This window comes from Phyllobates terribilis, unplaced genomic scaffold, assembly GCF_046119375.1.
Source record: "Phyllobates terribilis strain yellow unplaced genomic scaffold, ASM4611937v1 Scaffold_629__1_contigs__length_933511, whole genome shotgun sequence".
Taxonomy (NCBI): Eukaryota; Metazoa; Chordata; class Amphibia; order Anura; family Dendrobatidae; genus Phyllobates; species Phyllobates terribilis.
The window spans coordinates 300,337-312,426 of record NW_027363389.1 but is presented as its reverse complement, the minus strand read 5'-3'; the positions used below and the strand labels follow the sequence as shown (position 1 = coordinate 312,426).

The 12,090-nt window shown below is 41.3% G+C and overlaps 3 non-coding genes and 1 pseudogene across 3 annotated transcripts; all 4 read left to right on the top strand.

Annotated features, from left to right (window-relative positions):
• Positions 1-891: 891 nt before the first annotated feature.
• Positions 892-1,082, top strand: LOC141234036 (U2 spliceosomal RNA). The gene has a single exon (XR_012300058.1). It is a non-coding gene; the product is annotated as a U2 spliceosomal RNA (small nuclear RNA).
• A 1,115-nt stretch (positions 1,083-2,197) lies between these two features.
• LOC141233786 (U2 spliceosomal RNA) lies at positions 2,198-2,388 on the top strand. Its single transcript, XR_012299816.1, has one exon. It is a non-coding gene; the product is annotated as a U2 spliceosomal RNA (small nuclear RNA).
• A 6,384-nt stretch (positions 2,389-8,772) lies between these two features.
• LOC141234088 (U2 spliceosomal RNA) lies at positions 8,773-8,997 on the top strand (annotated as a pseudogene).
• Positions 8,998-10,112: 1,115 nt separating this feature from the next.
• LOC141233775 (U2 spliceosomal RNA) lies at positions 10,113-10,303 on the top strand. The gene has a single exon (XR_012299805.1). It is a non-coding gene; the product is annotated as a U2 spliceosomal RNA (small nuclear RNA).
• The last annotated feature ends 1,787 nt before the right edge of the window (positions 10,304-12,090 follow it).

The window sequence follows — 12,090 nt, the reverse complement described above, 5'->3', positions numbered from 1 at the left end:
CTCTCCCTTTTTACTTCCTTTTGGATAAACAGACATATTAGGCAAGCATTTTGGAGCTTTCACCTAAATAACTACAGGTGGTGAGATAAGCTGCACAATATAATTGACCTTTCAGTATATTGTTGCACACACACCATCTATTTAGCAAATGCCCTTGTTATCAACAGCAGCCTTTTAAACTCACCTGAGCTAACAGGTATGTGCGCTGGTTACTCTGCTGCGCTTAAAATTTCTTTTTTGGTTTGCTACAATGCCTTTTCTGAAACGTTGTCTCCTTCTGCTGGAACACTGACTTCTTTCATTTAATGCCTGCAGACTATAAAAGAGAACCCAACCCAAAAAGTTTGGTTGATTAGTCTGTGGCATTCTGTTAAACTGTTGCTTATGGCGGTCTCTGTGAGCTTCTCAGCGACATTCAGCCAGCCAGGTATCCTGCCTGCAGTAGATGGAATGTGGCAATGGAACGCTGGCTGCGCGTGTCATAATAGGCTCTGAGCCTTTATATACCTGTGCACAGCAGCAGCCACCTTCAGTCTGCTGCTGGACAGCCAGCAGCAGCAGCAGCAGGAGAGGTATGTAATCAGGAGCCCTCCTGCTAAGGGTAGACAGCTGCTCGTTCCACCCCACCCCCTGCCTTAATTGGTTCTCCTCCCTTCCAACGGTGTTGAGGCGGGTGGGAACAGCAGGGGGTGAAGGTGCTGTGTTTAAAGAGGTGGAGTTATGCAGATCTAAAACGCGTGGATTGCAGCAGCAGCAAGCCGAAAAGTGCAGGCATGTAAGGGATCTAGAGGTTGACAACATGTCTTCTTAACGGGAGTCCAGGAGCTCATCTCCACAAATGGACTTTTCAGGATCCTTGGGTGGCTCCGTAGTTTGAAACCAATTCTGGTTATCGCTTTTCGGCCTTTTGGCTAAGATCAAGTGTAGTATCTGTTCTTATCAGTTTAATATCTGATACGTCCCCTATCTGGGGACCATATATTAAATGGATTTTTAGAACAGGGAGATGGAAAAAGAGCTTGCTCTGTCCACTCCACGCATTGACCTGGTATTGCAGTATCTCCAGGACCGGTGCACCCCTTCTTTAATGCAGTTTCTAAAATCAGAAAGAATTGAATTCAATGTTTTTTGTTCATTTTGCTTGTTTGTCGGATTTTGGGATGGACTCTTTGGCTTTGCTTTTCTTCTCCTCATTGGATTTTTCATGTTCAAAGTTGCAGAAGCCAGATTACAAGCTCATTTTGGTTCAACTTCAGCAACTGTGCATTGCATTGCCATGTAATGTGATGCAATGCTATCTTTCTAGCTCTCCCTTTTTACTTCCTTTTGGATAAACAGACATATTAGGCAAGCATTTTGGAGCTTTCACCTAAATAACTACAGGTGGTGAGATAAGCTGCACAATATAATTGACCTTTCAGTATATTGTTGCACACACACCATCTATTTAGCAAATGCCCTTGTTATCAACAGCAGCCTTTTAAACTCACCTGAGCTAACAGGTATGTGCGCTGGTTACTCTGCTGCGCTTAAAATTTCTTTTTTGGTTTGCTACAATGCCTTTTCTGAAACGTTGTCTCCTTCTGCTGGAACACTGACTTCTTTCATTTAATGCCTGCAGACTATAAAAGAGAACCCAACCCAAAAAGTTTGGTTGATTAGTCTGTGGCATTCTGTTAAACTGTTGCTTATGGCGGTCTCTGTGAGCTTCTCAGCGACATTCAGCCAGCCAGGTATCCTGCCTGCAGTAGATGGAATGTGGCAATGGAACGCTGGCTGCGCGTGTCATAATAGGCTCTGAGCCTTTATATACCTGTGCACAGCAGCAGCCACCTTCAGTCTGCTGCTGGACAACCAGCAGCAGCAGCAGCAGGAGAGGTATGTAATCAGGAGCCCTCCTGCTAAGGGTAGACAGCTGCTCGTTCCACCCCACCCCCCGCCTTAATTGGTTCTCCTCCCTTCCAACGGTGTTGAGGCGGGTGGGAACAGCAGGGGGTGAAGGTGCTGTGTTTAAAGAGGTGGAGTTATGCAGATCTAAAACGCGTGGAATGCAGCAGCAGCAAGCCGAAAAGTGCAGGCATGTAAGGGATCTAGAGGTTGACAACATGTCTTCTTAACGGGAGTCCAGGAGCTCATCTCCACAAATGGACTTTTCAGGATCCTTGGGTGGCTCCGTAGTTTGAAACCAATTCTGGTTATCGCTTCTCGGCCTTTTGGCTAAGATCAAGTGTAGTATCTGTTCTTATCAGTTTAATATCTGATACGTCCCCTATCTGGGGACCATATATTAAATGGATTTTTAGAACAGGGAGATGGAAAAAGAGCTTGCTCTGTCCACTCCACGCATTGACCTGGTATTGCAGTATCTCCAGGACCGGTGCACCCCTTCTTTAATGCAGTTTCTAAAATCAGAAAGAATTGAATTCAATGTTTTTTGTTCATTTTGCTTGTTTGTCGGATTTTGGGATGGACTCTTTGGCTTTGCTTTTCTTCTCCTCATTGGATTTTTCATGTTCAAAGTTGCAGAAGCCAGATTACAAGCTCATTTTGGTTCAACTTCAGCAACTGTGCATTGCATTGCCATGTAATGTGATGCAATGCTATCTTTCTAGCTCTCCCTTTTTACTTCCTTTTGGATAAACAGACATATTAGGCAAGCATTTTGGAGCTTTCACCTAAATAACTACAGGTGGTGAGATAAGCTGCACAATATAATTGACCTTTCAGTATATTGTTGCACACACACCATCTATTTAGCAAATGCCCTTGTTATCAACAGCAGCCTTTTAAACTCACCTGAGCTAACAGGTATGTGCGCTGGTTACTCTGCTGCGCTTAAAATTTCTTTTTTGGTTTGCTACAATGCCTTTTCTGAAACGTTGTCTCCTTCTGCTGGAACACTGACTTCTTTCATTTAATGCCTGCAGACTATAAAAGAGAACCCAACCCAAAAAGTTTGGTTGATTAGTCTGTGGCATTCTGTTAAACTGTTGCTTATGGCGGTCTCTGTGAGCTTCTCAGTGACATTCAGCCAGCCAGGTATCCTGCCTGCAGTAGATGGAATGTGGCAATGGAACGCTGGCTGCGCGTGTCATAATAGGCTCTGAGCCTTTATATACCTGTGCACAGCAGCAGCCACCTTCAGTCTGCTGCTGGACAGCCAGCAGCAGCAGCAGCAGGAGAGGTATGTAATCAGGAGCCCTCCTGCTAAGGGTAGACAGCTGCTCGTTCCACCCCACCCCCCGCCTTAATTGGTTCTCCTCCCTTCCAACGGTGTTGAGGCGGGTGGGAACAGCAGGGGGTGAAGGTGCTGTGTTTAAAGAGGTGGAGTTATGCAGATCTAAAACGCGTGGATTGCAGCAGCAGCAAGCCGAAAAGTGCAGGCATGTAAGGGATCTAGAGGTTGACAACATGTCTTCTTAACGGGAGTCCAGGAGCTCATCTCCACAAATGGACTTTTCAGGATCCTTGGGTGGCTCCGTAGTTTGAAACCAATTCTGGTTATCGCTTCTCGGCCTTTTGGCACGATCTGTAGTTGGTTGTGACATTGGGCTGAAGGTTACTGTGGTGGCAGAACCGATTCTTGGCCTTTGGAGATATCCAGTGCTGCTTTTGGGAATCGGTGCTAAAGCTGCAGTGCCTTTTCTTTACGGAGGACGGTGTGTTGGAGGGAGGACGAACTTCGTGGAGGCTGCGATCCGTGTGTGATATTTTCCTTGGTATCTGGAAAAGAAGAGGAAAATCATGGAGACAAGGAGAAACCCTGGAGGAAGGAAGGAGAATCAAGCAAGCAACCCGAATGATTATTTCTCGGAGGAGCATCCGCTGAAGGACACCATCAGGTTCGTGGTTGCTCCTGACCACCGGCAGGTGAAAGATTCTCAATTTATTTTCAATGTTATTTGTAAGCTCTTGAAGATCGACAAGGAGCATCTTTTTTGCTTTCAATCTTTTTTTTCTCGAGGACTTTATGATGTTACGCTTAATAAAGCCTCGCAGTGTGAAAGTGCCTACGCTCTTTATGAAGTAAATAAAGAGAAGGTAGAGCTGGAGGGGGTGAAAGTAATCCCCTCTTTTCAGTTTTCAATGAAAGTACTGACGATTCATTTGTTTAGTCCATTTATTACAGACTCTGAGGTTGAAAGTTACCTATCAATGTATTGTGACAAAATCATCCCTAAGAGACGCGGGGAAACACAGTTTGGAGTGTGGAACGGGAAACGTGTGTATGTGGTATCATTTAGGAAGAACCCGAATGAGGAGGGGGGCGTGTCCAGACCTCCGCCGCAGGTTTATATCAACCATAGCCGCGGTTATTTATTCTTCCCAGGGATGCCACACTACTGCCGTGTGTGTAAAAAATATGGACATCTGGATGCAGAATGTAACAAGTGTTTTAGTTGCATGGGTACTCCTCACCAGATGGATGAGTGCCCTAAAAATAAGAAAAAGGATGTAGAGGAGATGGACACATCGCCTGAAGAACAGCAACAAGAAGCTAAAGACGATGTGGAAGCAGGCATTGCTGCTGAAGAGGAAAAAGGGGAAGAGGAGAAAGAAAGGAGTGAGAAGGAGGAGACAGAAAGAAAGAGAAAAGAGGAAGAGGAGGGACGGGCAATGAAGGAGAAGAAGAAGGAGGAACGGGTTAAAAAATCACAAGAAGAAGAGGAAAGGAAGTTGGAAGAAAGGAAGAGAAAGAAGGAAGAGGAAAAACAGAAGAGGATAGAGGACATAGAAAAAAGGGCCATGGAGATAAAGAAACAGATGGAAAGGAAAAAGAGAGAAGAGCAGAAGAAAGAAGATAAGAAGAAAGAAGATAAGAATGAAAAGAAGAAGATAGAAGAACAGAAGAAAGAAGATCAGAAGAGAGAAGAGAAGAGTCAAATGTTGCAAGAAATTTCTCCACTAAGTAAAGGGAGTAGTTGTGGAGGGGAAAGTGATATTCCAGAAGTAGTGGAGTCCACTCCTACTAATTCCCTGTCGCAGAGCTTACCTTGCGCGCAGGTACAAATGGACTGCACAGAAAAATCTCTAAAAAGAAGTGTGGATAGAAGTGATAATGAAGGAATACCATGTGGTGGGAAAGTAAAGGCATTAGAAGCAACAAGTCTGCTGGGGAGTGTGTCATCTTCGGATGTATCAGATCTGGAGGTAGACCCATCTTCTCCGGCAGTAGAGAATGAGGGCGGAGGGAAGAGCCCTGCACTAAATGTTAGAAGATGATCCGCTCAATGTCCCTGAATGTTCAGGGGTTTAACGACCTATATAAGAGAACTGCTTTATATGATTTTTTAAATAATGAAAATATTGATTTTATCTTTCTACAAGAATGTAATTTGACAAAAAAAATAAGCTATGAATATTTACAGGGTATATGGAAGGGTAACTTATGCTTTTCTGGTGGGAACGAGTCAAAAAGTGATGGTGTGGGGTTTTTATGCTCTAAAGATTGGGAGATTGTAAATTATGAAGAGATATACCCTGGGAGGATTTTAAGAATTGATGTGCAGAAAAATGGGAAGAAAGTGAGGTGTTTTAATGTGTATGCAAATGCAGAAAAAGCCTTGAGATTACATTTGTTTGAACTGTTGCAGCTGTTTTTACCTGGAGTAGATCCATTAGTTTTAGGTGGGGATTTTAATTGTCATTTAAAAAATGTAAAAGATGGGTCAGCTTCATGTCTTAGAAATATTTTAGCAGCTTTTAATCTTAAAGATACATGGGCATTAGATGGACAAAAAAAGGAGCATGAAGTCACTTGGGTGGGGAGAGGTGTTTCATCCAGAATAGATTATATTTTTATATCTCAAGCCCTAACATGCTCAGGTTTTAAAACGCATTCAACACCTTTTTCAGATCATAAAATAATAGAATGTAGTTTTAAAATAGAATCAGATGTGGATAAAAGACCGTCACACTGGAAATTTAATGTATCCCTACTACAAGACGAGGTGGTTATGGAAGGTTTTAAAAAGCTGTATGAAAAACTGAAGCTAAAAAAAACGTTTTTTAAATCTATTTTTAATTGGTGGGATTTTGTCAAGAAGGAGGTAAAAATATTTTTTATTAAAGAAGGAAAGAAGAAAGCTGCTGCAAAACGTATTTTTTATAATGATCTTAATGCTAAACTGCAATGTTTTTTTCACCTCGAAAATAACGGATGTGATCTGCAGGAGGCGATCCGAACAACAAAAGAAAAGATCCAAAACTGCCTGAAAGAAAAAGGTAAAGAAATTATTTTTAATTCCCGAGTAAAAGTTTTAGACGAGGATGAAAAATGCACAAAATTCTTTTTTAAAAAAATATGTGACAAGAAGGATTATATGAAGGTTTTGGAAGGAGAAACAAGTTTGGAGGGGAAGAAGATGAAAGCAAAAGAATTTTATGATGATTTATTTTCTGTTAAAAACACGGATGTGTCTCTAAAAAAACATTTTTTAGAAGGACTGGAAAAAAATTTTAATGCGGAAGATAAATCTTTTTTAATAGGGAATTTTACTAAAGAGGAAGTTTTTAATACAATTAATACGCTACAAAATAACAAAACGCCGGGAGCAGATGGACTACCTGTTGAATTTTACAAGTGTTTATGGGAGATCATGGGTGAGGATTTTTATGAAGTAATTTTAGAAGCAGAAGCATCTTTTAGTGTCCCAGAGTCGTGGTGGGAGGGTCTTATTGTTTTATTATTTAAGAAAGGAAATAAAGAACTGATTAAAAATTGGAGACCAATAACCCTTTTAAATACGGACTGTAAGGTATATGCAAAGTTACTAGCAAATAGATTAAAAAAGGTAATCGGCTCAGTAATAGAAGTGGATCAGACGTGTGCAGTGCCAAATCGGAGAATCAGCGACTCATTGATTTTAATCAGGGATGTTTTATGGGATGTTTTAGACAGAAAACAAAAGCTTGCTCTAATTACTTTGGATTTTGAAAAAGCGTACGATAGAGTTGCCCATGATTTTTTATTTGCAGTTTTAGAGAAAATGGGATGCCCGGATGTTTTTAGCAAACGTATTAAATCTCTTTACAAATCATGTTTTAGCAAAATATCTATTAATGGTTTTTTATCTGATAATGTAAAAATAAACTGTGGCGTTAAACAGGGGTGTCCCTTATCCCCTATTCTTTTTATTTGTGCAATTGAACCACTTTTAGCAGCTTTTAGGAGAGATAAGGTAATCAATGGTTTTTTTATTCCCGGGAGTTGCAATGAACAAGTTAAAGTGGTGGCATATATGGATGATGTGACGGTTTTAGTTAAAGACACTAGAAGCATGAACAGAGCCATAAGAACAGTGGATTGGTTTGGGGGCGCATCGGGTTTTAAAATTAACATGGAAAAATCTGGTATTTTAACTGTTGGTGATTTTATTGTAGATTCTGAGTGTAAATTAACAAGAATGAATGAAGTAAAAATTTTAGGTATTTATTTCTCAGAGTCAGGTGGTAATGTAAGAAATTGGGAGTCTCTGCTGGAAAGAGTTAAGAAAAAGATTACTTTCTGGCAGTTGAGAGATCTTACCCTGGAAGGAAAAATTTTAATTATTAGACAGGTTTTACTCCCAATGTTTTTATATGCCTCAACAGTTTTTATCCCCCAAAATAATATCATGAAGAGAGTTATTAAGGTATGTTTTAATTTTTTATGGAGATCCAAGATGGAAAGAGTAAAGAGAGAGGAGATATATAAATCAAAGAAAAAAGGTGGGAAAGGTTTTCCGGATATTAGGTCCTTTTTATATGCAAAGTATGTAGCGAACTGTGTATGCACTTTATTAGGACCAGGCTCTAAGCTAAAGTTGTTTTCTATATATAATTTAGGTTTCTATATTAGAAATTATAAATGGTTGGAGATGTCTCTAAATAGGCCTTATAGGTTTTTACCTCCAGGAAATTATATTGTTTTAGAAAAAATTTTAAGAGATTTTAAACTTAAGATGGTCGAAATAAATGTTCTTAAATGCCATAAAAAAATCCTAAAAATCCTGGAAGAGAGAATAGGTATCAGTCCTGTGGAACATTTTTCATTCAAAATTGTGGAAAGAATCTGGATGAATGTAAATTATAGTGTGTTATCTAATGAACACAGGGATTTACTCTGGTGTATAGTAAAAGACTGCCTGCCAACCCGTGAGTTCCAACACAGGCGTGGGTTGGTAAGATCTGAAGTGTGCCCAAGATCCAGGTGTGGGAATAGTGAAACACCCATGCACATCTTCTGGAATTGTAATTTTGCACAGACAATATGGAGGAAAGTGTGCAATATAGTGAGAGCTGTGAGTACTGTTAATTTTTTGGATTTTAACAGAGTATTTTATGGGATGGGGATAAGAGAGGAGGATTTTAAAATTGTATGGATTATTATTGCATGTGTGAAGGCGGCATTGTGGAAAGCAAGGAACATTTTAGTGTTTAAACATAAGGAAGTAACAGTCGACCAGTGTATTAAATTATGTCTAAGTTATTTGTACATGTATTTCTGGAGGGACAAAATGACGCTTGGCAAGGTGAAAGCAAATGAGAAATGGAAACAATGTAAATGGAATGAACTTACCTTGTAAGATTTGATTTTTTGAAAACCTGTGGAAAAACAAAAAAAGAAGAACAAAAACAAACAAAAAAAAATAGCCAAAACTATATAATTTTTAAAAAAAAAAAAAAAGAGGGAAAAAATAAATAAATATATATATATAAAAGAAAAAGAAAATAAAAGATTTGGAGAAGTATTAAAATTGGTAGAATGCACGATGATGGATTTGAGTCTTCTTATCTTTTTGTTGATTCCAAGACTTTGTAATCTGAGTGTAAAAAAAAGAAAAAAAAAAAAAGAAAAAAAAATCTGTTCTTATCAGTTTAATATCTGATACGTCCCCTATCTGGGGACCATATATTAAATGGATTTTTAGAACAGGGAGATGGAAAAAGAGCTTGCTCTGTCCACTCCACGCATTGACCTGGTATTGCAGTATCTCCAGGACCGGTGCACCCCTTCTTTAATGCAGTTTCTAAAATCAGAAAGAATTGAATTCAATGTTTTTTGTTCATTTTGCTTGTTTGTCGGATTTTGGGATGGACTCTTTGGCTTTGCTTTTCTTCTCCTCATTGGATTTTTCATGTTCAAAGTTGCAGAAGCCAGATTACAAGCTCATTTTGGTTCAACTTCAGCAACTGTGCATTGCATTGCCATGTAATGTGATGCAATGCTATCTTTCTAGCTCTCCCTTTTTACTTCCTTTTGGATAAACAGACATATTAGGCAAGCATTTTGGAGCTTTCACCTAAATAACTACAGGTGGTGAGATAAGCTGCACAATATAATTGACCTTTCAGTATATTGTTGCACACACACCATCTATTTAGCAAATGCCCTTGTTATCAACAGCAGCCTTTTAAACTCACCTGAGCTAACAGGTATGTGCGCTGGTTACTCTGCTGCGCTTAAAATTTCTTTTTTGGTTTGCTACAATGCCTTTTCTGAAACGTTGTCTCCTTCTGCTGGAACACTGACTTCTTTCATTTAATGCCTGCAGACTATAAAAGAGAACCCAACCCAAAAAGTTTGGTTGATTAGTCTGTGGCATTCTGTTAAACTGTTGCTTATGGCGGTCTCTGTGAGCTTCTCAGCGACATTCAGCCAGCCAGGTATCCTGCCTGCAGTAGATGGAATGTGGCAATGGAACGCTGGCTGCGCGTGTCATAATAGGCTCTGAGCCTTTATATACCTGTGCACAGCAGCAGCCACCTTCAGTCTGCTGCTGGACAGCCAGCAGCAGCAGCAGCAGGAGAGGTATGTAATCAGGAGCCCTCCTGCTAAGGGTAGACAGCTGCTCGTTCCACCCCACCCCCCGCCTTAATTGGTTCTCCTCCCTTCCAACGGTGTTGAGGCGGGTGGGAACAGCAGGGGGTGAAGGTGCTGTGTTTAAAGAGGTGGAGTTATGCAGATCTAAAACGCGTGGATTGCAGCAGCAGCAAGCCGAAAAGTGCAGGCATGTAAGGGATCTAGAGGTTGACAACATGTCTTCTTAACGGGAGTCCAGGAGCTCATCTCCACAAATGGACTTTTCAGGATCCTTGGGTGGCTCCGTAGTTTGAAACCAATTCTGGTTATCGCTTCTCGGCCTTTTGGCTAAGATCAAGTGTAGTATCTGTTCTTATCAGTTTAATATCTGATACGTCCCCTATCTGGGGACCATATATTAAATGGATTTTTAGAACAGGGAGATGGAAAAAGAGCTTGCTCTGTCCACTCCACGCATTGACCTGGTATTGCAGTATCTCCAGGACCGGTGCACCCCTTCTTTAATGCAGTTTCTAAAATCAGAAAGAATTGAATTCAATGTTTTTTGTTCATTTTGCTTGTTTGTCGGATTTTGGGATGGACTCTTTGGCTTTGCTTTTCTTCTCCTCATTGGATTTTTCATGTTCAAAGTTGCAGAAGCCAGATTACAAGCTCATTTTGGTTCAACTTCAGCAACTGTGCATTGCATTGCCATGTAATGTGATGCAATGCTATCTTTCTAGCTCTCCCTTTTTACTTCCTTTTGGATAAACAGACATATTAGGCAAGCATTTTGGAGCTTTCACCTAAATAACTACAGGTGGTGAGATAAGCTGCACAATATAATTGACCTTTCAGTATATTGTTGCACACACACCATCTATTTAGCAAATGCCCTTGTTATCAACAGCAGCCTTTTAAACTCACCTGAGCTAACAGGTATGTGCGCTGGTTACTCTGCTGCGCTTAAAATTTCTTTTTTGGTTTGCTACAATGCCTTTTCTGAAACGTTGTCTCCTTCTGCTGGAACACTGACTTCTTTCATTTAATGCCTGCAGACTATAAAAGAGAACCCAACCCAAAAAGTTTGGTTGATTAGTCTGTGGCATTCTGTTAAACTGTTGCTTATGGCGGTCTCTGTGAGCTTCTCAGCGACATTCAGCCAGCCAGGTATCCTGCCTGCAGTAGATGGAATGTGGCAATGGAACGCTGGCTGCGCGTGTCATAATAGGCTCTGAGCCTTTATATACCTGTGCACAGCAGCAGCCACCTTCAGTCTGCTGCTGGACAGCCAGCAGCAGCAGCAGCAGGAGAGGTATGTAATCAGGAGCCCTCCTGCTAAGGGTAGACAGCTGCTCGTTCCACCCCACCCCCCGCCTTAATTGGTTCTCCTCCCTTCCAACGGTGTTGAGGCGGGTGGGAACAGCAGGGGGTGAAGGTGCTGTGTTTAAAGAGGTGGAGTTATGCAGATCTAAAACGCGTGGATTGCAGCAGCAGCAAGCCGAAAAGTGCAGGCATGTAAGGGATCTAGAGGTTGACAACATGTCTTCTTAACGGGAGTCCAGGAGCTCATCTCCACAAATGGACTTTTCAGGATCCTTGGGTGGCTCCGTAGTTTGAAACCAATTCTGGTTATCGCTTCTCGGCCTTTTGGCTAAGATCAAGTGTCTTGCCTGAGAGGATCCTTGTGTGTCTCCCTCTTAGCCTAGCAGCTTATGCTGCTTGCTGCTTTTGGGAGGGAGGTGAGAGGAAACGAGCTGCGATCATGGCGGTTATTCGCTTCGCGGAGCCCGGAGAAGCCCGGGTAAAATATGGAATCCGGATCGATTTTGATGCCGTGGATGAAGATAAATTCACACTGAGACATGTGGTTAATGATGTCCTTTTTGGAATACTGGAGGTGAAGAAAGAAGAAATCCTCTGCCTGCAGCAGTCAAGATGCAAATTCACCCTGGTTTTTTCTACAATGTTTTCCTGTAACAACTTCTATGCCTGTCTGAAGATGAATAAGCAGAGGGAGGAGCTGTCTGGACTCACTTTCACTATCCTATACTCTGCTGGTGAGTTGCCTCTTACTCTGTTTATGTATAATCCCCATGTGCCCCTGGAGCTGATTTACATATTCTCGAGGAAGCACTGTACAGTTATCAAACCTGCTGTGAAAGTACTGAATGAAGCAGGGCTCTGGTCAGGCAAATATAAGTTTGTGGTGAAGTTTCATGAGAGCCTGGATGAGCCTGGAGGAATTCATTACCCTCCATCAAATTTCTCCATAGGCAGGGAGAGAGGCTACCTCTTTTTTCCCA